This window comes from Schistocerca gregaria, chromosome 9 (assembly GCF_023897955.1).
Source record: "Schistocerca gregaria isolate iqSchGreg1 chromosome 9, iqSchGreg1.2, whole genome shotgun sequence".
Taxonomy (NCBI): domain Eukaryota; kingdom Metazoa; phylum Arthropoda; class Insecta; order Orthoptera; family Acrididae; genus Schistocerca; species Schistocerca gregaria.
In genome coordinates, this window is record NC_064928.1 from 167,261,378 (window position 1) to 167,289,068 (window position 27,691).

The 27,691-nt window shown below is 44.4% G+C and overlaps 1 protein-coding gene across 1 annotated transcript in view; it reads left to right on the forward strand.

Annotated features, from left to right (window-relative positions):
- The first annotated feature begins 14,614 nt into the window (after positions 1-14,614).
- The window catches only part of LOC126292165 (uncharacterized), a 291,437-nt gene continuing 278,360 nt past the window's right edge, over positions 14,615-27,691 (forward strand). The window contains exon 1 of the mRNA XM_049986002.1: positions 14,615-14,746. The gene's annotated coding sequence lies outside the window, so the exon portion shown is untranslated. The remainder of the gene's footprint in view (positions 14,747-27,691) is intronic.

The following is a 27,691-nucleotide window of genomic DNA, read 5'->3' on the forward strand; positions in this document are numbered from 1 at the left end:
GAATATGGCTTTGCGATCGGCGACGCCTCTGTAAGACAACAAGTGTCTGGTGCAGTTGTTAGATCGGTTACTACTGGTACAGTGACAGGTTATCAAGATTTGGCTTTTCAGAGCATTCACACAAGGTTGGCGCCGGTGACGACACCTACAACGTGCTGTCATGAGGAAAGTTTCCAACCGATTTCTCATACACAAACAGCAGTCGACCGGCGTTGCCTGGTGAGACGTTGTTGTGATGCCTCGTGTAAGGAGGAGAAATGCGTACCATCACGTTTCCCACTTTGATAAAGGTCGGATTGTAGTCTATCGCGATTGCGGTTTATCGTATCGTGACAATGCTGCAATATCCAATGACAGCAGAATATGGAATCGGTGGGTTCAGGCGGGTAATACGGAACGCCGTGCTGGATCCCAACGGCCTCGTATTACTAGCAGTCGAGATGACAGGCATCTTATCCGCATGGGTGTAACGGATCGTGCAACCACGTCTCGATCCCTGAGTCAACAGATGGGGACGTCAAAAACCATCTGCACGAACAGTTCGACGACTTTCGCAGCAGCGTGGACTATCAGCTCGGAGACCGTGGCTGCGGTTACCCTTGACGCTGCACCAAGAACAGGAGCGCCTGCGGTGGTGTACTCGACGACGAACCTGGGTGCACGAATGGCAAAACGTCATTTTTTCGGAAGAATCCAGGTTCTGTTTACAGCGTCATGATGGTCGCATCCGTGTTTGGCGACACGGTGGTGAACGCACAATGGAAGCGTTTATTCGTCATAGCCATACTGGCGTATCACCCGGCGTGATGGTATGGGGTGTCATTGGTTACACGTCTCGGTCACCTCTTGTTCGCATTGACGGCGCTTTGAACAGTGGGCGTTACATTTCAGATGTGTTACGACCCGTGGCTCTAACCTTCATTCGATCCCTGCGAAATACTACATTTCAGCAGGATAATGCACGACCGTATGTTGCAAGTCCTGTACGGGGCTTTCTGGATACAGAAAGTGTTCGACTGCTGCCCTGGCCAGCACATTCTCCAGATCTCTCACCAACTGAAAACATCTGGTCAATGGTGGCCGAGCAACTGGCTCGTCACAATACGCCAGTTACTATTCTTGATGAACTGTGGTATCGTGTTGAAGCTGCATGGGCAACTGCACCTGTACACGCCATCCAAGCCCAGGCCGTTATTACAGCCAGAGGTGGTTGTTCTGGGTACTGATTTCTCAGGATCTACGCCCCCAAATTGCGTGATAATGTAATCACATGTCAATTGTATTGTAACATAGTTGTCCAATGAGTAGCCCTTTATCATCTGCATTTCTTCTTGATGTAGCAATTTTAATGGTCAGTAGTGTAATTAACATGCTTTATTTCACTTACAACACAGAATACAATTCAGTAAAAAGTGTGAAACTAAAAGCTGTTGTTCATACATCAGATAGTCCCTAAAAGATTTGTTGAAAGACGATAAGCATGAGACGGGTATACGACTCTTATTCTTTGAGCTACATACACTATTTAGAAAAATGACAAATTTTTGGAAACTTCCCCTCGTCTTCACGAACCTTTGACGGGCCAGCGCGGTGCGTCCACGTGGACGCCTGATGGACAGCTGCAGGGCTGGACGGATGGAGCCTGTGGGAACCGGGAAACGAAGCCGGCGCCCCTGGCTGGGGGCCAGAAGTTTCCGGGCCGTGGGAGCAGTCCGGCGTGGCAGCTGAGAGCTGCGAGGCGCAGCGGCTCGGCTCGGCTGGCGGTGGCGCCGAAAACACGCTGCACGCCACTGTGCAGATCTGGACGCGCTGCCAAAGAGCGGTTCATTTCCAGAGTCCCCGGCCTTCACACTGGCTTCATGCAGCCCGCCATGAACTCCTGTGCGAGTCTAGCACTCCATCTCAGAACAGCACTCGAAATTTGCCTGTTCAGTTACTTGCTGGGTGTATTCCAATGTCCGTCTTTCCCTGACGCGCGGGGTAGCCAAATGGTCTAGCGTCGGGCATGGGTGTGTATGCTGTCCTTAGCGTAAGTTAGTTTAAGATAGATTAAGTATTTCTTTAAAGTCAGTACCGCCATTAGATTGTTGTTTATTTACAGTAATGGAAAATGTGTGTGAAATCCAATGGGACTTAACTCCTAAGGTCATCAGTCCCTAAGCTTACACACTACTTAACTTAAATTACCCTAAGGACAAACATGCCCGAAGGAGGACTCGAACCTCCGCCGGCACTAGCCTCACAGACCATGACCACAGCGCTCTAGACCGTTCGGCTAATCACGCGGGGCGTTTATTTACAGTGTTACATTTACACTTACACAATCATGATTTCAGCTTCAAAGTGTTACAAATTGCCTAAGATGGCGCACTGTCGTAATAAAATACACTGTTAGACACATTGTCTAGGAGTAGATATTTCTGGCAGATCCTGCTGCTTTGTTTCATTACTCAGTACACCATCTTGACTGAATGATGGTATACTCAGTAATGAAACTAATCAGTAGCCTCTACCAGAAATACACTCCTGGAAATTGAAATAAGAACACCGTGAATTCATTGTCCCAGGAAGGGGAAACTTTATTGACACATTCCTGGGGTCAGATACATCACATGATCACACTGACAGAACCACAGGCACATAGACACAGGCAACAGAACATGCACAATGTCGGCACTAGTACAGTGAATATCCACCTTTCAGCAATGCAGGCTGCTATTCTCCCATGGAGACGATTGTAGACATGCTGGATGTAGTCCTGTGGAACGGCTTGCCATGCCATTTCCACCTGGCGCCTCAGTTGGACCAGCGTTCGTGCTGGACGTGCAGACCGCGTGAGACGACGCTTCATCCAGTCCCAAACATGCTCAATGGGGGACAGATCCGGAGATCTTGCGGGCCAGGGTAGTTGACTTACACCTTCTAGAGCACGTTGGGTGGCACGGGATACATGCGGACGTGCATTGTCCTGTTGGAACAGCAAGTTCCCTTGCCGGTCTAGGAATGGTAGAACGATGGGTTCGATGACGGTTTGGATGTACCGTGCACTATTCAGTGTCCCCTCGATGATCACCAGAGGTGTACGGCCAGTGTAGGAGATCGCTCCCCACACCATGATGCCGGGTGTTGGCCCTGTGTGCCTCGGTCGTTTGCAGTCCTGATTGTGGCGCTCACCTGCACGGCGCCAAACACGCATACGACCATCATTGGCACCAAGGCAGAAGCGACTCTCATCGCTGAGGACGACACGTCTCCATTCGTCCCTCCATTCACGCCTGTCGCGACACCACTGGAGGCGGGCTGCACGATGTTGGGGCTTGAGCGGAAGACGGCCTAACGGTGTGCGGGACCGTAGCCCAGCTTCATGGAGACGGTTGCGAGTGGTCCTCGCCGATACCCCAGGAGCAACAGTGTCCCTAATTTGCTGGGAAGTGGCGGTGCGGTCCCCTACGGCACTGCGTAGGATCCTACGGTCTTGGCGTGCATCCGTGCGTCGCTGCGGTCCGGTCCCAGGTCGACGGGCACGTGCACCTTCCGCCGACCACTGGCGACAACATCGATGTACTGTGGAGACCTCACGCCCCACGTGTTGAGCAATTCGGCGGTACGTCCACCCGGCCTCCCGCATGCCCACTATACGCCCTCGCTCAAAGTCCGTCAGCTGCACATACGGTTCACGTCCAAGCTGTCGCGGCATGCTACCAGTGTTAAAGACTGCGATGGAGCTCCGTATGCCACGGCAAACTGGCTGACACTGACGGCAGCGGTGCACAAATGCTGCTCAGCTAGCGCCATTCGACGGCCAACACCGCGGTTCCTGGTGTGTCCGCTGTGCCGTGCGTGTGATCATTGCTTGTACAGCCCTCTCGCAGTATCCGGAGCAAGTATTGTGGGTCTGACACACCGGTGTCAATGTGTTCTTTTTTCCATTTCCAGGAGTGTATTTACTCTTGCCGGCCGCGTTGGCCGAGCGGTTCTAGGCGCTTCAGTCCGGAAGCGCGCGACTGGTACGGTCGCAGGTTCGAATCCTGCCTCGGGCATGGATGTGGGGTGATGTCCTTAGGTTAGTTAGGTTTCAGTAGTTCTAAGTTCTAGGGGACTGATGACCTCAGATGTTAAGCCCCATAGTGCTCAGAACCATTTAACTACTCTTAGACAATGTGTCTAATAGCGTATTTTAATACGACAGATGCCATCTTAGGCAGTTTGTAACAGTTAAAACATTTTGAAGGCGAAATCATGATTGTGTAAGTGTAAATGTAACGCTGTAAATAAACAACACTGTAATGACGGTACTCACTTTAACGAAATATATTATGACTGTGGCCCCGCCTCATGAAAAAATTATTAGATTACGTAGTGTTTGTGCCTAGGGACCGATGAGCTCAGCAGTCCCTTAGGAACCATCATCCCCTACAGCGGTGGCTCCCAACAAGGGAGTAATTTACCCCCTGAGGGTAAAATGTAATTTCCTTAGGGGTAAAACCTAAACGATTCGATTCTATTTCAGTCACGAAACTAAATTATTTTCACAAGATTATTACGTACTATTACCATAATTTTGTGTGACTGTCATATTTTTTGTATAAGTTATCAACAATCACTTTTTCTCAGTTCACCACTGACGATAACAGTGAGACACATTAGTAATAAAAGCTAAATATATCAAGAAAGTTCTTTCTCCAAGCTGTAGACGGTATCTGCAGTAGTCCACAAATTTCTTCGAATTAACTGACACCACAACCCAGCAGTAACTACATAAGCGCTACTATACTGCTGTACACACTCTTATTAGTATCATTACTAATATTATTATTATTATGATTAGAGTGATCAGACGCAAGACATTAACAGCCTGAAGTCTTCCTTCTTCTGCCAGTTCAGAAGTATGGAGTGCAGCAGTCAAGTCATTTACAAACAGTAAGTGTTATCACTTGACAATGGCCAAGGAGTGCTTGGCCGAAAGCTCGTGTAGTTTTAACCAATTGACGCCGTTGGAAACCCGAGAACATTTTGTTTAATTATCATTCATCTTTAATAACTTTCAAAATAAAAATATGCCAAGAAAAACCTGTCATTTTGAAGTTGAGTTACGTACTAAAGCTCTAAAATTGGTGGGGACCAAGAGATTGGTGGTGGGGGGGTACTAGTGAATGTCTAATTGCACTCAGGGGTAATCCTCTAAGAAAGGTTGGGAACCACAACCTTAGAGTTTTTAACCTCCACAGCTCACTCTAGAAGGACGAAAGCTGTTCCCTGATGTCTTAACGGCAGACGAAATCATGTAGGGATACTAGTCTCGAACAGACTGGTTATGAACATCGTTGCCACAAAATGGAAACGCCTTCAGACTTTCAGACGATACCTATAACAAAAAAATCTCAAAAAATCTCAAAACAGACCAAACAGAGACACCATAACACAGTCATCAATCCAGAGCGCTTTTATGCAGCTGAGACACTCGTTTTAAACAGTGCGATACTGACGATATCTGAATGAGAGAATTAAAAGTAATCGAGAAAATTTTAGGTCCAGATTATACTGAAGAAGAACGTAGAGACTAAGAGCAAATACAGGAATTGAAAAGTGTGCCACGTTGTATTCGGATATGTAAAAATCGGAGAAGTGCGATAGGTCTCGCGGTCACCGGGTTCCACACAAACTCGTTTATCTATTTCTACACTTCGCAAGTCACTCTGCGGTGTGTAGCGGAGGGTACTTCGTGTACCGGGGACGCGACCTCCTTTCCATGTTCCAGTCGAGTATGGTTTGTTCTTGGTGCACACATTATTGTGCGAAACGTAGCAGATGTTTTCCAGTGACGTTAATTTTACAGCACTTCAGTAGCTTAGCCACTGCTAACAATTTTCACGTGCATTGCAAAATGTAAACAAACCAAAAGGCAAGAATAGAGTTTTGTTCCAAGAGTTTGTGTTGGGGCAGTGATCTTCTTTGTTCAGCTCTTGCATTCCACACTGGCGACATTAAGAACACATGGGTTTATATCATATACATTACTGTATAAATAACATGTAGTTACATCGCAAAATTGACGTGTGCTGTGCGCACCAAGAACAAACCAGCAGATACTAATAATTTTCAGTAATGTAACTAAATCGATCTCATAATGTGGACAGTTCTCGCCATATCAAGTCCTTACATGTTCCGTCCTTACAACTTGCCACGGCACCACCTCGCGCACAATGCTGCAGTCAAGCAATAAATATCTGCCACCTGACGATGGACCGGCAGGCGATTCGAAACCGGTAATGGAAAATAAAAACTGAAGAATACAACAGTAGGCGACTGGTTGCAGTAATTTCTGGATACGTTTATTCATCACTGTCGGAGTGTTTCATAGCCATACAGGACGGAAGTTTGATTAGGGTTGGTTTTGAATTGAGGATTGACGGCATCCTTTTGCTAATGACGGTTAATCTGTGTAACTGAGTTGCTCTTATGAAGTTCCGATTTCACTCAAGATTACTGACATTCAGTTTAGGACTTCAGTAGAGTCGTGTGATAGTAAATAATTACGTGGATAAAAACGAAGATCCGGCCGGTGTGGCCGAGCGGTTCTGGGCGCTACAGCTTGGAACCGCTCGACCGCTACCGTCGCAGGTTCGAATCCTGCCTCGGGCATGGATGTGTGTGATGTCCTTAGGTTAATTAGGTTTAAGTAGTTCTAGGTTCTAGGGGACTGATAACCTCAGAAGTTTAGTCTCATCTCAGAGCCATTTGAACCATTTTTGATAAAAACACAGACCCCATGTTCGTGTGGTAACTCGTACTCGGCACGCCTAAGTTCCTACGGACCAGCTGGTTGGCAAAACATCGCCGGAAGAATATAAGGAAACCGCCACATCCGTACTCATTCTACTCAGGAAGACCTGAATTCTCCTTCACTTTCACTAAGGATGGCAATCTCATCGTCGAATCTTATCACTGATATCACTTCATCCTGAATTTCAATTCCACTCCGGAACCTATATTTTATTTCCCTCGTTGGTTCTTTGATTCGTAGGGTTTTTGATTAACAAACACAACAGATTCACATAACATAGACATGCGTCCTTAATAACACATTCTCCTTCAATATTTACAGCAGTTTGCCGACGCTGGCTTAGCTTTTCGATTCCGCGATTGTAGAAGTCGCGTGGTTTTCTGAGGCGAAGAACTCGACGAGACGTGTTGGGAGCGCATTTTCATCAGGAAACGAAGTTCCTTGACAGTTGCTCGGTTCTAGGCGCTCAGTCCAGAACAGCGTGACTGCTACGGTCGCAGGTTCGAATCCTGCCTCGGGCATGGACGTGTGTGATGTCCTTAGGTTTAAGTAGTTCTAAGTTCTAGAGGACTGATGACCACAGATGTTAAGTCCCATAGTGCTCAGAGCCATTTTGACAGTTGTTCGATAGACAGCGGAAAAAATTAAAATCTGAGGGATCGAGATTAGGTGAATAATGTGGGTGTGGAATGACTCCTCAACCGAACTCCCGCATAATCTTTTTGTCACTCTACCAGAATTCCGACAGGCGTTATAGTCGAGTAGCATCACTTCACGTAGTCTTCTTGGTTATTGTTCTTGAACTGCGTCTCCAGGACGTCTCCGTTGTTGACAATAAATATCACTACAGGCGAATGGAAAAACAGGTAGATGCAGACCTCGGGGAAGATCAGTTTGGATTCCGTAGAAATGTTGGAACACGTGAGGCAATACTGACCCTGCTACTTATCTTAGAAGAAAGATTAAGGAAAGGCAAACCTACGTTTCTAGCATTTGTAGACTTAGAGAAAGCTTTTGACAATGTTGACTGAAATACTCTCCTCCAAATTCTAAAGGTGGCAGGGGTAAAATACAGGGAGCGAAAGGCTATTTTCAATTTGTACAGAAACCAGATGGCAATTTTAAGAGTCTAGGGAAATGAAAGGGAAGCAGTGGTTGGGAAGGGAGTGAGACAGGGTTGTAGCCTCTCCCCGATGTTATTCAATATGTATATTGAGCAAGCAGTGAAGGAAACAAAAGAAAAATTCGGAGTAGGAATTAAAATCCATGGAGAAGAAATAAAAAACTTTGAGGTTTGCCGATGACATTGTAGTTCTGTCAGAGACAGCAAGGGACCTCGAAGAGTAGCTGAAACAGTGTCTTGAAAGGACGATATAAGATGAACATCAACAAAAGCAAAAGGAGGATAATGGAATGTAGTCGAATTAAGTCGGGTGATGCTGGGGTAGTAAAGGAGTTTTGCTAATTGGGGAGCAAAATAACTGATGATGGCCGAAGTAGAGAGGATATAAAATGTAGATTGACAATGGCAAGGAAAGCGTTTCTGAAGAAGAGAAATTTGTTAACATCAAGCATAGTTTTAAGTGTCAGGAAGTCGTTTCTGAAAGTATCTGTATGGAGTGTAGCCATGTATGGAAGTGAAACATGGACAATAAATAGTTTGGACAAGAAGAGAATAGAAGCGTTCGAAATATGGTGATACAGAAGAATGCTGAAGATTAGGTGGGTAGATCACATAACTAAAGAGGAGGTATTGAATAGAATTAGGGAGAAGAGTAGTTTGTGGCACAACTTGACTCGGATAAGGAATCGGTTGGTAGGACATGTTCTGAGGCATCAGGGGATCACCAACATAGTATTGGAGGGCAGCGTGGAAGGTAAGACCAAGAGATGAATACACTAAGCAGATTCAGAAGGATGTAAGTTGCAGTAGGTACTGGGAGGTGAGGAAGCTTGCACAGGATGGAGTAGCATGGAGAGCTGCATCAAAGCAGTCTCAGAACTGAAGACCACCACCACAACAACAACAGTGATGTTTAAAACCCAGGAAAGCAGTTCGTAGTGCACTACACCATCGCTGTTCCATCAGATGTGTAACTTCATCTTTTGTGGCTGAGCGAAGGTTTTGCACGGGGAATTCCTATTTTGTTTGGGCTCAACGTTGCGTTTCTCCTCCTTAAGTTAGCATAAAGACGTTTCTCGTCTCCAGTGGCTGCACAGGACAGGAAGGGTCGGTGCTGATCACTAGCCAAATGGTGACAAGCAGAGTTGCTGCTTGTTGTAATTTTGGCTTAGAGCACTCGGTACCCATAGACCCTATTTTTGAACCTTCCTCATTGCATGCAGTTGTTGCACGATGGTGGAATGATCACCGTTCTTCATATCTGACAGTTGTCGAGTAGACTGACGCCATCATTGTGAATTAACTCGTTTAAATGATCTCCTCAAACCCTGAGTGTCTTTCTGAACACCGAGCGCAGTGGCTAGCACACTGGACTCGCATTCGGGAGGACGACGGTTAAATCCCGCGTCCGGCCATCCTGATTTAGGTTTTCCGTGATTTCCCTAAATAGCTCCAGACAAATGGCGGGATGGTTCCTTTGAAAGGGCACGGCCGACTTCCTTCCCCATCCTTCCCTAATCCGATGAGACCGATGACCTCGCTGTCTGGTCTCCTTCCCCAAAACAACCAACCATCTTTCTGAACATATAGAGTCACTAATATCAAAATGGTCCGGCTTAAAACGAGAAATGTATCTTGTTGACGTGCTCTGTCCAATGGCATCATCCCCGCACACAGTACAAGTGTTTCTGGTTCAGTTGCCTCTGAGCACTATGGGACTTAACATCTGTGGTGATCAGTCACCTACAACTTATAACGACTTAAACCTAACTAACCTAGGGACATCACACACATCCATCCCCGAGGCAGAATTCGAACCTGCTACCGTAGCGGTCACGCGGCTCCAGACTGAAGCGCCTAGAACCGCACGGCCACACCGGCCGGCGCAAATGTTTCTGGTTGCCTCCCTTGCCGTCATCCCTCTACTGAACTCAAACAGAAGAATATGTCGGAAATGTTACGAGTTCTCCAATTGGAACTCCATTATGTAGCGTCCACAGCTCCAGCCACTGTTAACTTTATCTTGGAACTCCTCCATTTGCTCCGCGTCTGCATAGAAAAAGAAGAATATCGGAATTGAGTCCCCCTTGATGCAAAAAACTTTGTTATTTGTTTACTTATCTATTTCCCAAACTAGTTTCGGTGACAAATATCACCATCATCAGTTGAAACTTCCTGGCAGATTAAAACTGTGTGCCGGAACGAGACTCGAATTCGGGACATTTGCCTTTCGCGGGCAAGTGCTCTACCAGCTGAGCTACCCAATCACGACTCACGCCCCGTCCTCACAGCTTTACTTCTGCCAGTACCTCGTTCCTACCTTCCAAACTTTACAGATGCTCTCCTGCGAACCTTGCAGAACTAGCACTTCTGAAAGAAAAGATATCGCGGAGACATGGCTTTGCCACAGCCTGGGGGATGTTTCTAGAATGAAATTTTCACTCTACAGCGGAGTGAAAATCTCATTCTGGGATCATCAGTTGTTTTTTTAAGTCTAATACATGCAAAAAGTAGCACAGTTATACAAACACAGTAACACATTACTGCATTTTTACTGTTCGTTTGTTTTAAATATACTATTTTGACACATAAATGTTAAGAATATCAAATTAATATACACCAGCTTTATATCGACTTTAAACAAGCCTGTGATAGCATCTCAAGAGTGGCATTGCGGAATGTAATGGAAGAGGCTGGAATACCTAAGAAGGTCATTAAACTTTCTATGATGACCCTGAGCGAAACTAACTGTAAAGTAAAAATTCAAGGCGAAATCTCCAGAGAAGTGGAAGTGAAAAAGGGACGTAGACACAGTGACAATATCTCCTCATTGCTATTCAACCTTTGCCTAGAAAACGTCATAAGTCAGACAGAGTTAAATAACGGATAAACCTTCTTAAATCGCTCACTGCAGCACCTAGCCTACGCCGACGATGTGGCATTACTCGCACGAAACACTGCTGTGCTAGGCGAAGTCTATCAACAAGTGGAGGAAGGTGCAAGGCAACTTGGCCTGACAGTCAATGTCGAAAAGACCAAGTATATGGCAATGACCAACCAACAAATCCTGCCAAATCTCAGGATAGCCGACAGGGAGTTTCAAAGGGTGAGAGACTTCAAGTACCGTGGGCTAACTATCACTGAGACAAACGACATTGGCAGTGAGGTGAAAGCCAGAACGTCTGCAGGTAACAGATGTTACTTTGCCGCATTATCCATGCTTAGGAGTTCGCTTCTAACACGAAAATCCAAAATCCTCATTTAGAAAACAATTATAGGACTAGTTGTTATGTATGGTGCCGAAACGTGGACCATAACTGTGAATGAGGAAAGGATCCTTAGCATATGGGAGAGAAAGGTGCTACGTAAAATATATGGCCCAATGTAAGATCAACAAGGTTGGCGCATTCGTACGAATGCAAAACTACAACACCTTTTTGAAGAACCTGACATTGTCACTACCATTAAAATAAGAAGACTGCGGGGGCCAGGGCACGTGGTCAGAATGGGAGAAGACAGAGCATGTAACAGGATTTTTGATGGCTAAGCTGAAGGCAGACGGCGGAGGGGACGCCCAGGAAGATATGGGTGGATGGAGTTGAGGAAGACGTGAAAAAGCCGGGTGTCAGAGGATGGAGACGGAAAGCCATGGATCGGAAGGAATGACAGAATATTGTGATGCAGACCAAGGTCTTTCAAGGGCTGTAGAGATGAGGAATAGTAGGAGTTTTTAAAATATAGTTTTCTATGGATACGATCATACTACCTTATTTATCGTATGCTATGGCACATTTTCAAGAATTATTGTCGCTGTTTGCGGCGTAGTTTCTGTGCTTTTTTCAGTTGCCGTTTTTTTCTCACCGCACATCATATCATCTGCAACTGGTAAACAAATACTAAAAGGTGGCCGGGCGTTGTGGCCGAGCGGTTCTAGGCGCTTCAGTCTGGAACCGCGCGACCGCTACGGTCGCAGTTTCGAATCCTGCCTCGGGCATGGATGTGTGTGATGTCCTTAGGTTAGTCAGGTTTAAGTAGTTCTAAGTTCTAGGGGACTGATGACCACAGCAGTTGTGTCCCATAGTGCTCAGAGCCATTTGAACCATTTGCACTAAAAGGTGAACTTCGTTTAGTACTATTAAGTTCTTAAAAACATGCCATTGCATACAATAAATAAGACTGTATGAAAGTATCCATAGAAAACTACATTTCAAAACATGAACAGTAAAAATGTAATAATGTGTTACTGTTTTTGCATAAATATGCTATTTTTTGCATGTTTTAGATTTAAAAACCCACTGACGATGCTGGTATTTGTCGCCGAAACTAGTTTGTGTTCAAAAATGGTTCAAATGGCTCTAACCACCATGGGACTTAACACCTGAGGTCATCAGTCCCCTTGACTTAGAACTACTTAAACCTAACTAACCTAAGGATATCACGCATATCCATGCCCGAGGCAGGATTCGAACCTGCGACTGTAGCAGCAGCGCCGTTCCGGACTGAAGCGCCTAGAACCGCTCAACTAGTTTGGGAAATAAAAAGATTGTAGAACAGAAGCAAACTGGTGCATTTCATTTATTAAAAAAAAAGTAACAAGGTGTTTTGCAGCACCAGTGTTTAAGAAGGGTAGTAGAAGTAATCCATCGAACTACAGACCTATATCATTGACGTCGGTCTTCAGTAGGGTTTTGGAGCATATATTGTATTCAAACATTATCAATCACCACGAAGGGAACGCTCTATTGATACGTAATCAGCATGGTTTCATAAAACATCGTTCTTGTGCAACGAGGCTAGTTCTTTATTCGCACGAGGTAATGGCCGCTATCGACAGGGGATCTCAAGTTGATTCCGTATTTCTAGATTTCCGGAAAGCTTTTGACACCGTTCCTCACAAGCGACTTCTAATCAAGCTGCGGACCTCAGCTGAGCGCCTGGATTCATGATTTCCTGTCAGGAAGGTCTCAGTTCGTAGTAATAGACGGCAATTCATTGAGTAAAACTGAAGTGATATCAGGTGTTCCCCAGGGAAGCGTCCTGGGACCTCTGCTGTTCCTGATCTATATAATGACCTGGGTGACAATCTGAGCAGTTCTCTTAGATTGTTCGCAGATGATTCTGTAATTTACCGTCTAGTAAGGTCATCCGAAGACCAGTATCAGTTGCAAAGCGATTTAGAAAGGATTGCTGTATCGTGTGGTAGGTGGCAGTTGACGCTAAATAACGAAAAGTGTCAGGTGATCCACAAGAGTTCCAAAAGAAATCCGTTGGAATTTGATTACTCGATAAATAGTACAATTCTTAAGGCTGTCAATTCAACTAAGTACCTGGGTGTTAAAATTACGAACAACTTCAGTTCAAAAGACCACATAGAGTATATTGTGGGGAAGGCGAGCCAAAGGTTGCGTTTCACTGGCAGGACACTTAGAAGGTGCAACAAGTGCACTAAAGAGACAGCTTACGTTGCACTCCTCTGTCCTCTGTTAGAATATTGTTGCACGTTGTGGGATCCTTCCCAGCTGGGATTGACCGAGGACATCGAAAGGGTGCAAAAAAGGACAGTTCGTTTTGTATTATTGCGAAATAGGGGAGAGAGTGTGGCAAATATGATACGCTAGTTGGGATGGAAGTGATTAAAGCAAAGACGTTCTTCGTCGCGGCGAGATCTATTTTGCGAAATTTCAGTCACCAACTTTCTCTTCCGAATGCGAAAATATTTTGTTGAGCCCAACTTACATAGGTAGGAATGACCATAAAAATAAAATAAGAGAAATCAGAGCTCGAACAGAAAGGTTTAGGTGTTCGTTTTACCCGCGCGCTGTTCGGGAGTGGAATGGTAAGGAGATAGTATGATTGTGGTTCGATGAACCCTCTGCCAAGCACTTAAATGTGAATTGCAGAGTAATCATGTAGAGATGTAGATGTAGATGAAGCCAGACTCAGTTCCGATGTTGTTGTCCAGCCACTACCTCCAAATAACGAAATGACAATACGTAAACTGAAACTGCAAAAAAAATGGCTCTGAGCACATTGGGACTTAACTTCTGAGGTCATCAGTCCCCTAGAACTTAGAACTACTTAAACCTAACTAACCTAAGGACATCACACACATCGATGCCCGAGGCAGGATTCGAACCTGCGACCGTAGTGGTCACGCGGTGCCAGACTATAGCGTCTGGAACCGCATGGCGACCCACGCCAGCCTCAAACAGCATCGGAGTAAAAATAAAATGTGACAATCCATAAATATACCGATAGCAACCGGAATATCAACACGGAAAGCAAAAACGCTGCGACCTTATGCACCGACCTAATGGCACCAAGGACGCGGCCTTGTGGATCGCACGCACGCCGAAAGAAGAGCAGGGAGCATTTCAGGAGGCGGACACGGCGCATGGGCGCAAGAAAAGAGCGCAAAAAGCCGAGGATGAGAGTAGCGGGCGTGTGGGAGGGGCGAGCGCAAATAGCGCGCGTTTATCAGGGTTCCGCCTCGGCACCCAGCGGGGACTGGGAACAGCACGTAGGTAGGCAGGAGGCCGCGGAGAGATGTGGGTAAGTGGGTCAGTCGCGAGAGGAGCAGGCGCTAGAGAGGCTGCGCGCTGGTGCCGCGGGTGGGGGAGGGGCGGGAGGGAGGGAGGGAGAAAGGGGGAGGGAAAGCACTGCATGCGTGCGGAGGCGCGGTGCGGCGGCAGTCGCTGCTGGGACGCGGCAAAGACACGACGTCAGGAGAGAGTAGAGCCAGCACACAGACCAGAGTCCAGGGTCCCGACTGCAGCCGGCACCTCGCGTCCGTCGCCTGAAGAAGGACTCAAAAGACGAAAGCTAGAGGCGCGCTACTGGTGAGTACCTGCAAGTCAGGCGATAGAAGTTTGTGTCTTAACGCATACCAGACTGGCCACTTACAAAAGTAGAAAACCGGTCACTTAGACTGGGGAGCTAAGACATTATGGCATATACTGTGTTGGTCCACCTTTGCAATGCAATACAGCAGTGATCCTCAAATGTTTTCTATTCCAGTCTCTGATCACAATATCAATTCAAACGGTACAAATTAGATCTTATAATTAAATGTTTCCCTGAGACACTTTAGAAGCAGAAGAAATGAATTAAAATATGTGCTGCAGCCGGGACTCCAACTCGGGTCGTCTTGCTTGCTAGGCAGAAATGCTAACCATTATACCAGCAGAGTACAGTGGCAAACATTACTGCACGAACTACCTAAGTGCAGTGCCCTTCCCTATACAGACTTCAATTGATATCTTCTGCATATTTTCCCTTACTTTGTCACTACTGCCAGGTCTCTTCGCCATTGGAATAGCACTCCAGAACTGGACGTAATGGGAAAGTCCTGTACCATAGATCATAATTAAATGTGTAGTGGGCGTACAGTAAGACCTTCGGTACACACATCATCAGGGTATTTGACTTGTCGCTCTATAAGAGTAGGCGAGTGTCAGCAATATGTCTCATGGACTTATTGTGGCGTATTTATCTTCTGCCGTTAGGTCAGGCGATATAAACGCCACTTGCACGCTTAGAGTAGCACATTGACTGTGACCAACTTTAAACAGAACTTGATTAATTTTCACACAGTTATTATTTTAATAACAAGTATAAAAATTACTTAACTCGGTTCTGGATGCTATTTCCAATTGAGAATCTGAAGTTCCTTTGGTATTGGTACCTTAATCTTATTCTCACATATATCTCTGATACTTGACAAAAGTGTCTATACATTTATCTTCATGGCTATGTACAGGAATATGGTAATCTTATTAGGCGCAGACTGAATCTTGACTATAGACTGGTACAGACAAATGTGGAACTCGTACAGACTAATGCAGACTGGTACAGACTAATGCAGACTGGTGCAGACTGACTAATCAGAGGTCTGTACACTCGTTATAATACCTCGCGCGTTCAGGTATCACTGCGCAAGTGTGATACGCGAGGAGAAAAGGTTCTACATTAGCAGCAATCTCATTGGCTGTGTTACATATTAATACGCGGATCTGCGGAAGCAGAATTTGGTCCGTCTCTAAGACAGCGCCATCTCATAGGGCGGAGACGGTCAAGCGCTGCGCCTGCGCTGTTGTGCTTAGCGGGGCGCGCTCTATTGGGAAAGTTGTGTACGCACTGACTACACGGAACTATGTACGCAACAAACGGTTTCAGTTGGTAATGACCATTCTCAGATCTTTTTTACACTGCATCCTAAAGTGATGAGGCCAAAATGGCATCGTCAGAACATATAAATATAATCAGCACAGCATCGTCACATACATCTACTGCTGATTATATTTTTTGAAGGTGCCATTATACCCTTAGCACTTTAGGACTTGGTGTAAAAAAGATCTGAAGATTGTCATTACGGACTGAAACTGGCCATCGTCTTTTTTTTTTTTTTTTGTCATCAGTCTACTGACTGGTTTGATGCGGCCCGCCACGAATTCCTTTCCTGAGCTAACCTCCTCATCTCAGAGTAGCACTTGCAACCTACATCCTCAATTATTTGCTTGACGTATTCCAATCTCTGTCTTCCTCTACAGTTTTTGCCCTCTACAGCTCCCTCTAGTACCACGGAAGACATTCCCTCATGTCTTAGCAGATGTCCTATCATCCTGTCCCTTCTCCTTATCAGTGTTTTCCACATATTCCTTTCCTCTCCGATTCTGCGTAGAACCTCCTCATTCCTTACCTTATCAGTCCACCTAATTTTCAACATTCGTCTATAGCACCACATCTCAAATGCTTCGATCCTCTTCTGATATTGTGATCAGAGACTGGAATAAAAAACATTTGACAGTATTGGATCTCTGTTTGTATACGCAACTATGTCACAGTTGGTGAGACCAGTGATTCTGTCTGGCACGAATCCAACAGTTCCGTGGTTGGTTTCCAGAGGTATGTGGTACCAGACGTTTGTGAATAGCTCAGAGGATTTCACAAATTATGGGCCAGTGGTTTATCTGCGCGGAACTGGTGCCTGATAGCATCCCAGATATATTGTACTGGGTTCGGATCAAGCACATTTGGTGGTCAAGACATCAGCGTCGGCTCATTATCGTACTCGTCAAAACACTCCAGCACGATTCTGGCCCTCAAAAATGGCCAGATATCCTTCCACTCGATGGATTCGCTGGTGGGAAGACATTTAGACGAAGGTATGCTGGTGATCCACAATAATATTCACGTCGTCTGCAGATGTCTTGGTGCCTTAGATTACTGCCACAGGTCCCGTGGAAGCCCAGGTGATGTCCCCTGTAGCACAATACTGCCCCAGGAGCCTGTGTCCGTGACAAGGTGCACATTTCAAGCAGCCATTCACCTGGATGATGACATATCTGTGCAAGAATATTGGCCAGGTGTAACAAGAAAAGCGAACCATCGCGCCAGGCGCCATGTTTCCAATGATCCATAGTCGAATTTCAGTTTTTCTCTTGCACGTTACAATTGTGGTGAACGGTGTCGTTGGATCTACAAGGGGACAAATAACGTTCATCTACTGTGGAGCCCCATGTCACACCAGGCGTATTCAGTGGTGTGCTCCTGAATACTTATGCCTGCACTAGCATTCACCTCTGCTGCCATATCTGCCGCAGTTTTCACAGAGCCGGAAAGACTCCGACATCAAGGGACCATGTTGAGGCTTGGGCATCCAACGCTTTGTCGCCCGTTCATGATATTGCCATTTGTCATCCACATTCCATAGAAGCTCCCGACAGCAGCAGGCGAACACTCGAGGTACTTCGCCATCCCGAGATGCCCGTTCTCAAGCGCCAGGCCATAACAACTGCCGTTTGTCAGCGTGGCTCATTCCACCGAATTTCAGCATTTTCGACTCGTTGCTAGAAATGATTCCCTATTCGTTTCTGCTCCATCTACATACTGTCATTAATGTGGTATGTACCTGCAACGCCTCCAAATGTCATTCGGTCTCCCAGTGCGCAGTCGTCATAATGTTTGGATCATCAGTGTATGGCGTTATTTAAAATGTTTCTGTCACATGTGTTGTTGACGTACGTTCAAGAGTAACAGATACTAAAAAAGGGCCAAGCATTAAGATTTTGCTGTTCACATTTACTTCAGTTCTTTGATGGATCACAATTTTTCAAACAATGATGACTTCCCCTTGAGATTCAACAATTTCTTGTTCATCCGACAAAAGCGACGCTTTTCTGGCAGAAATACAGCAAACTGTGAAACCTAACGAGTACATGTATGAAATTTCGTAACTGTGGTCATACTGGCTCAGCCATTCGCAACAGCAGCTCTTTTGTTTGCTAGCTTTTCTTTCGGAATAAGTCTAGAAATAGGCAGCAGAGGGTACCACCAGTCAAGGGGGCAGATGGCGAGATTTTCGACATTCTTCTCATACGGATTGAGTCCAGTTTTCGAGCAACAGGTAGCTTGCACGTCGAGAAAATCGCAGCCCGATCTACACTCGTACGCGGTCTTTTTAATACAAAGTTGCAGCCAGGGCTATGCTCGGGCTTGATCTCCGAAGTGTTAAAAATAATATTTCATATTTTGGGAAGTTGTAGTATGGACCAAAAGAAGGAAAAAATGCGAAGTACACAAGAGCTGTAAAATCCATTCCTTAAGAGCTATGACCACTTGTTACTCTTCACTAACATCAACGCATCTTTTCTATTGCAAATGTGTTTGCCGTTACGAATATCCAACAGAATGCCGTAAAAAATGAGAAGATATTATTCTGTTACTGTGAAAAAGCAGATTTTCTAATGTAACCTGCTTGCCATTACATATGACCTACACTTGTGAGCCGTTGGTAAAAGAGGTGCTCCATATAATGCCCATTCATAGTAAGGCATTCGTCCCTCTGACATGTTACAGGAATCACGAATGCTCTCAAAAGAGGTACAGGTTTGTCATGGATGCACTGGCAGGTATTGATGACATGTTTCTGTGGTATTTGTACTTCATTCAAAAATTTTTCAAATGGCTCTGAGCACTATGGGACTTAACATCTGAGGTCATCAGTCCCCTAGACTTCCAACCACTTAAACCTAACTAACCTAAGGACACCACACACATCCATGCCCGAGGCAGGATTCGAACCTGCGATCGTAGCAGCAGCACGGTTCCGGACTGAAGCGCCTAGAACCGCTCGCTACAGCGGCCGGCTGTACATCATTAATGGGGCTCGCATACACCAAACATTTCAAGTGCCCACGCAACCAAAACTCCAATACATTAAGACCAGCCGAAAGAGTTGGTAATGTACTGGATCTCCCGTCTCAATCCCTTGCGCATTAAATGTTTGTGTGTGATGTTCTTGGACGTTTAAGAGAAAATGCTCTATAATGAGCGAACAACGTCTCGATCCTGAAATCGTTCCTCTTCTGCCAGGACAGGTAAGAAGTGTGACAGGAAATGATGAACTTTGCACCTGTCAGCTTGTTTGGTAATAAGTGCCTCTCTGTACAAATGTAGCAGGTGCAGCCTTCACGTGCTACGGGACCACGAAGGCTCTGACACTAGTCATGCTTAAACCGCTGTGCGGTGAATATCATTTTGGAGACGTTGCTCAAAATGTTAGTTTATATATTCGTAAATTGTAACTGGGCGCTCACAGTTGTTTAATACGCGCAAAATAACCAGATGTTTCAAGAGTAATGGCTGCAGCTTCAATGGTATCGTGAGGGTGCCCCAGGGAAGTTTGATAGGACCGTTATTATTTTTGTGTATACATAAATGATCTGACGGATATACAGGGTGCTACAAAAAGCTATGGCCAAACTTTCAGGAAACATTCCTCACACACAAATAAAGAAATGATGTTATGTGTACATGTGTCCGGAAAACCTTAATTTTCATGTTAGAGCTCCAGTTGGCCCAATTGAAGGAAGGTAATATTGTCTTAGGTGCTTGTGTTGACATGCGACTCATTGCTCTACAGTACTAGCACCAAGCACATCAGTACGTAGCATCAACAGATTAGTGTTCATCACGAACGTGGTTTTGCAGTCAGTGCAATGTTTAAAAATGCGGAGTTGGCAGATGCCCATTTGATGTATGGATTAGCACGGGGAAAATAGCCGTGGCGCGGTACGTTTGTATCGAGACAGATTTCCAGAACGAAGGTGTCCGGACAGGAAGACGTTCGAAGCAATTGATCGGCGTCTTAGGGAGCACGGAACATTCCAGCCTATGACTCGCGACTGGGGAAGACCTAGAACGACGAGGGCACCTGCAATGGACGAGGCAATTCTTCGTGCAGTTGACGATAACCCTAATGTCAGCGTGAGAGAAGTTGCTGCTGTACAAGGTAACGTTGACCACGTCACTGTATGGAGAGTGCTACGGGAGAACCAGTTGTTTCCGTACCACGTACAGCGTGTGCAGGCACTATCAGCAGCTGATTGGCCTCCACGGGTACACTTCTGCGAATGGTTCATCCAACAATGTGTCAATCCTCGTTTCAGTGCAAATGTTCTCTTTATGGATGAGGCTTCATTCCAACGTGATCAAATTGCAAATTTTCACTATCAACATGTGCGGGCTGACGAGAATCCGCACGCAGTTGTGCAATCACGTCATCAACACAGATTTTCTGTGAACGTTTGGGAAGGCATTGTTGGTGATGTCTTTATTGGGCCCCATGTTCTTCCACCTACGCTCAATGGAGCACGTTATCATGATTTCATACGGGATACTCTACCTGTGCTGCTACAACATGTGCCTTTACAACTACGACACAACATGTGGTTCATGCACGATGGAGCTGCTGCACATTTCAGTCGAAGTGTTCGTACGCTTCTCAACAATAGATTCGGTGACCGATGGATTGTTAGAGGCGGACCAATTCCATGGCCTCCACGCTCTCCTGACCTCAACCCTCTTGACTTTCATTTATGGGGGCATTTGAAAGCTCTCGTCTACGCAACCCCTGTACCAAGTGTAGAGACTCTTCGTGCTCGTATTGTGGACGGCTGTGATACAATACGCCATTATCCAGGGCTGCATCAGCGCATCAGGGATTCCATGCGACGGAGGGTGGATGCATGTATCCTCGGTAACGGAGGACATTTTGAACATTTGCTGTAACAAAGTGTTTGAAGTCATGCTGGTACGTTCTGTTGCTGTGTGTTTCCATTCCATGATTAATGTGATTTAAATAGAAGTAATAAAATGAGCTCTAACATGGAAAGTAAGCGTTTCCGGACACATGTCCGCATAACATATTGTCTTTCTTTGTGTGTGAGGAATGTTTCCTGAAAGTTTGGCCGTACCTTTTTTAACAACCTGTAGAGAGCAGCAATCTGGGGCTGTTTGTCGATTATGATGGTCTGCGCAGGAAGGTGTAGTCATTAAGTGACTGTAGGAGAATACAAGATGACTTGGACAAAATTTCTAGTCGGTGTGATGAATGACAGCTTAACGTAAAAAAATAAAAATTAATGCAGATGTGTAGGAAAATCAATCGCGTCATTGTTCGAATACCGTATTAGTTGGGCCCTGCTTGAAATAGGCGTGTCGTTTAAATATCTAGGCGTGAAGTAGCAGAGCGATATGAAATGGAACGAACACGTGAAAACTGTAGTAGGTAAGGCGAATGGTTGACTTCGGTTTATTGCGGGAATTTTGGGAAAGTGTGGTTCATCTGTAAAGGTGACTGCATATAGTACGCTAGTGCGACATATTCTTGAGTACTGCTAGAGTGTTTTGAGATCGTCAACACCTCGTATTATAGGGAGACATCGAAGCAATTCAGAAAATAGCTGCTCGATTTGTTGCCTGTAGGTTCAAACATAGCGCACGTATTATGTTTTGGGAAATCAAATGGGAATCCCTTGAGGGAACGCGATGTTCTTTTTGAGGAACACTGTTGGGAAAATTCAGGGAAGCGGCATTTGCAGCTGCCTGCAGAATGATTTCGCGTAACGATCACGAAGGTAAGATAAATTAGGGCTCGTACGGACGTATAGACACAGTCGTTTTTCCCTCTCTCTGCTTGCGAGTGTGACGGGAAAGGTAATGACTACAAGGTACCTCCTTCAGCCATGCACGGCACGGTGGCTCGTGCAGTATCCGTGTCTATGCAGATGTCGATATAGACGATGCAGTTTGTCAAGAGGAAGCCATAGTCGCTGGACTATTTGGTTTCAACAACAGACAGCGCTCTATGAATGTGGATAAATGGAAGATAATGGCTATAACGAAGAGGAACATCGGTAAGACCTGAATTATTTTCGTGCTCTTTGCTGGAAATGTACGTCAGCTGCAGTACAATCGCTCTGCATTCAACTGCAATTTGCATCGCCATTTTCCTTTCAAGTATTAGGCAGTTGGCTGTTCCGAACTCATAAATAAAACCATCTTTTCGAAGTCTTCCAACATCTTTTCCCATTCGGCGTGTAGTTCAGGATCTTCTGTGAATCTGTGACCTGGCGCTCTCGTATGGTTTTCTCTCCAGTCTTCACGATACTTCTGAATTTTTTCATTTATGTAGAAAATATTTAATTGTAATATCTTCATTATTAATTATGTCTCTTTTTGTGCAACCATTCGTCTTTATAGGATCTTGTCTCTGCTATCTCATTTTTTATTTTATTTTTTTTTTTGGTAACCCAGTTTTCGCTTCCGTAGGATAACATAGGATCCGCCATCACTTTATAGAATTTAGAATTTCTTCATGCTTTCTTTTCGTACTTTGTCTCAATGTTCTGCTAATAGTACCACATACAGCTTGAAGTTTGTGAGTTTCGTTTTCAATATCAGAAGCAAAATTAAAACACACAGCACAGCCCATGTAAGAGATTTCAGAGCTTTGTCCTGAAACTGAATTATCCGAAACAGTTTTCAATCTGACTGGATATTTTCCTGGGAGTGCTATTATTTCCGTTTTATTACTAGAAATTTTAATGATGTATTAAGCTTAGCCATTACGGATGTTTTAGAAGCCGTGACTATTAATTGAATGCAAATGCATAAAACTGCAAGCGGTCACTTTTTTAATAGTTATTTACTATTCCATGAACCGGTTTTCGAGCCTTTTCATGATCATCTTCAGTGGTTTTCTCGAAGTTACATCACTATTTCTAGCATGATGCTGGGTGCTGGCTCTGTGGCAATAAGATGGAACATGATTTAATGTATCACCATGAGTATTGTTTACCTGTCGATATGGATGCAAAAATTTAGTTGTGTATTCACTGCGATGGTATGGCGGCTTTTTTCTGTTAGTGTCCATCTGTCTGCTCCCGTTTTGATGGCCACTTGGTACATCAGTTCACGCACTTTTACACAGTCTTATGCATTTACACTGTGATAGCGAAGATTTGCCAGCATCTAGCGTGTGCTATACTATTACTTGCTACGAAGATCTGGAGAAAAACGTATGACATAGCCCCACTTTGCTCAGGGATGTTATTTGTTTTTGTTTGCATGTATTAAAGTCGATATAAGGGCAAATACGTTTATCAGGCTGGCGTTAACTCGAGAGCTCAAAACAAAATAAATAAATTGCTACAGGAACAAACTTCAAGTGATCTGGACTCTTATTTCTATTTGTATATTAACATATAATACAATCAATTTATGAGAAAATGTTTTAATCAAGATTTGTATGCCCAGGAATATAATAATACAGATTTATAGTACTCGTATTGCCAAGGAGATGCAGATGTTTGTATGGCCTTGAACTTCATATTCAGATTTAAAACATTAACAAAAATTCAAATTAACTGCTGCTTATTTCTGTATTACATTAACATAATCTGGAATTATAGTAAGGGTCAATTCTGTTTATTGTAGCTAAAGGTCATATGTATAAAAGTTATAATCTCTGTCATGTACTGGAGGTGTTTATATGACCATGAGCTTTAGATTTACAATAAGAACGAAATTTCAAACGAGTTGGTAACTTATTTCTGTTCCTGCATTAATATGATCTGGAACATCAGTAAAGGCAGACTGCTTGTTTCAACTACATGATTACTCTGCAATTCACATTTAAGTGCTTGGCAGAGGGTTCATCGAACCACAATCATACTATCTCTCTATCATTCGACTCCCGAACAGCGCTCGGGAAAAACGAACATCTAAACCTTTCTGTTCTAGCTCTGATTTCTCTTATTTTATTTTGATGATCATTCCTACCTATGTAGGTTGGGCTCAACAAAATATTTTCGAATTCGGAAGAGAAAGTAGGTGGCTGAAATTTCGTAAATACATCTCACCGCGACGAAAAACGTCTTTGCTTTAATGACTTCCATCCCAACTCGCGTATCATATCTGCCTACTCTCTCCCCTATTACGTGATAATACAAAACGAGCTGCCCTTATTTGCACCCTTTCGATGTCCTCCGTCAATCCCACCTGGGAAGGGTCCCACACCGCGCAGCAATATTCCAACAGAGGACGAACGAGTGTAGTCTAAGCTGTCTCTTTAGTGCAGTTGTTGCGTCTTCTAAGTGTCCTGCCAGTGAAACGCAACCTTTGGCTCGCCTTCCCCACAACATTATCTGTGTGGTCTTTCCAACTGAAGTTGTTCGTAATTTTAATACCCAGGTACTTAGTTGAATTGACAGCCTTGAGAATTGTACTATTTATCGAGTAATCGAATTCCAACGGATTTCTTTTGAAACTCATATGGATCACCTCACACTTTTCGTTATTTAGCGTTAACTGCCACCTGCCACACCATACAGCAATCTTTTCTAAATCGCTTTGTAACTGATACTGGTCTTCGGATGACCTTACTAGACGGTAAATTACAGCATCATCTGCGAACAACCTAAGAGGACTGCTCAGATTGTCACCCCGGTCACTTATATAGATCAGGAACAGCAGAGGTCCCAGGACGCTTCCCTGGGGAACACCTGATGTTACTTCAATTTTACTCGATGATTTGCCGTCTATTACTACGAACTGCGACCTTTCTGACAGGAAATCACGAATCCAGTCGTACAACTGAGACGATTCTCCATAGGCCTGCAGTTTGATTAGAAGTCGCTTGTGAGGAACGGTGTCACAAGCTTTCCGCAAATACTAGAGGGAATGTGTATGAAATTACTGATTTAAGTTAACGGTACAGGGCTTCACCATTAAGAGAGATAATACAGGTTTCATTCTGTGGTAGGACATTTACATTGACACCAGTGTAGCTCTGATATAAAGAGATGGATTTTGTTCAGCTAGTATACTGATTTTTGCAAATACCGATTATCTAAATTTTCTCAATACTGTTTCACGAAAAGAACGTCTTCTTTTCTTCACGACTTCCAATTTGAGATCACGGAGCGTTTCCGTAACATTCACGTGTTGATCTAACCTATAAGTCTAGCGGTCTGCCTCTAAGTTCCTTTGATGTCTTCCTTTGATGCGACCTGCCTGGAATCACAAACACTCGCGTAGTACCCAAGAGCAGGTTGTACTAATGCTCTACATCAGGTCTTCATTAAAGACTATCTATTCTCTTTTCAAATTCTTCCGAAGTCGACCATTCGCTTTTCCTATTTCACTTCAGTTCCTCCTTGCTTCATTTCATTTGGCATCACTTTGCAGCTTTATGCCTGTTGTGTACATAGTCCCACATAGTCAGCACGTACACAACTTTCCCACTAGAGCGCGCCCCGCTAAGCACAACAGCGCAGGGGCAGCGCTCGTCCATTTCCGCACTACGAGTTGGCGCTGCCTTAGAGACGGACCAAATTCTGCTTCCGCTGATCCACGTATTAATATGTAACGCAGCCACTGAGATTGCTGCTAACGTAGAACCCTTTCGCCTCGCGGATCACACTCGTGCAGTGATACCTGAATGCTTGAGGTATTATAACGAGTGTACAGACCTCCAATTAGTAAGTCTGCACCAGTCTGCATTAGTCTGTACCAGTCTGCATTAGTCTGTACCAGTCTGCATTAGTCTGTACCAGTCTATAGTTAAGTTTCAGTTTGCGCCTAATAAGATTATCATATTCCTGTACACAGCCATGAAAGGAAAGGTATAGACATTTTGTCAAGTATCAGAGATATGTGACAATACGATTAACACACCAAGACCAAAGGAACTTCATATTGTCAATTGTAAATAGCATCCAGAACCAAGTTAAGTTTTTTTTATGCTTGTTATTATTTTAATAAATGTGTGTGAAAATTAATCAAGTTCTGTTTAAAGTTTGTCATCGTCAATCAGCTACTCCAAGCCTGCAAGTGGGATTTCTATTGCCTGACCTAACGGCAGATGGTAAACACGCCACGATAAGACCACAAGACATATTGCTGACACTCTCCTACTTTGTCAGAGCGACAAGTAAAATAATCTGATGGTGTGTTTACCGAAGGTCTTACAGTACGCATACCACAATGCCTAAACGTTAAATCGATGTGATTGTGTCAGGCAGTGCGCCACTAATATCGTATTCGAACATTAAGGGATTGTCTTTCCTTCTTATCTGCCTTACTTTACATTTTCCTACATTTAGAGCAAGCTGTCAATCACCTCACCAACTAGAAATTTTGTACAGTGATTAAGAGTGGTGCTATCGCAGTTTGCCAGACACACCTGACGATACCCTTGCCTATGATGAACACTCGCGGTCGAGAAAACTTACTGTGTTCTACACTGAAGAGCCAAAGAAACTGGTGTTGTTGTTGTTGTGGTCTTCAGTTCTGAGACTGGTTTGATGCAGCTCTCCATGCTACCTTATCCTATGCAAGCTTCTTCATCTCCCAGTACATACTGCAACCAACATAATTCTTAATCTGCTTAGTGTATTCATCTCTTAGTCTCCCTCTACGATTTTTACCGTCTACGCTGCCCTCCAATGCTGAATTGGTGATCCCTTGATGCCTCAGAACATGTCCTACTAACCGGTCCCTTCTTCTAGTCAACTTGTGCCACGAATTCCTCTTATGTGATCTACCCATCTAATCTTCAGCATTCTTCTGTAGCACCACATTTCGAAAGCTTCTATTCTCTTATTGTCCAAACTATTTTTCGGCCATGTTCCACTTCCATACATGGCTACACTCCATACAAATACTTTCAGAAACGACTTCCTGACACTTAAATCTAAACACGATGTTAACAAATTTCTCTTCTTCAGAAACGCTTTCCTTGCCATTGCCAGTCTACATTTATACCTTCTCTACTTCATCATCAGTTATTTTGCTCCCCAAATAGCAAAACTCCTTTACTACTTTAAGTGTCTCATTTCCTAATCTGATTCCCTCAGCATCGCCCGACTTAATTGGACTACATTCCATTATCCTCGTTTTGTTAATGTTGATGTTCATCTTATATCCTCCTTTCAATACACTGTCCATTCAGTTCAACTGCTCTTCCAAGTCCTTTGCTGTCTCTGACAGAATTACAATGTCATAGGCGAACCTCAAAGTTTTTATTTCTTCTCCATGGATTTTAATACCTACTCAGAATTTTCCTTTTGTTTCCTTTAGTGCTTGCTCAATATACAGATAGCATCGGGGAGAGGCTACAACCCTGTCTCACTCCCTTCCCAACCACTGCTTCCCTTTCATGCCCTTCTACTCTTATAACTGCCATCTGGTTTCTGTACAAATTGTAAATAGCCTTTCGCTCACTGTATTTTACCACTGCCACCTTTAGAATTTGAAAGAGAGTATTCCATTCAACATTGTCAAAAGTTTTCTCTAAGTCTACAAATGCTAGAAACGTAGGTTTGTCTTTCCTTAATCTTTCTTCTAATATAAAGAAACTGGTACACCTGCTTAATATCGTGTAGGACCCCGGCGAGTACGCAGAAGTGCCGCAGCACGATCAGTGTCTGAAATAGTGC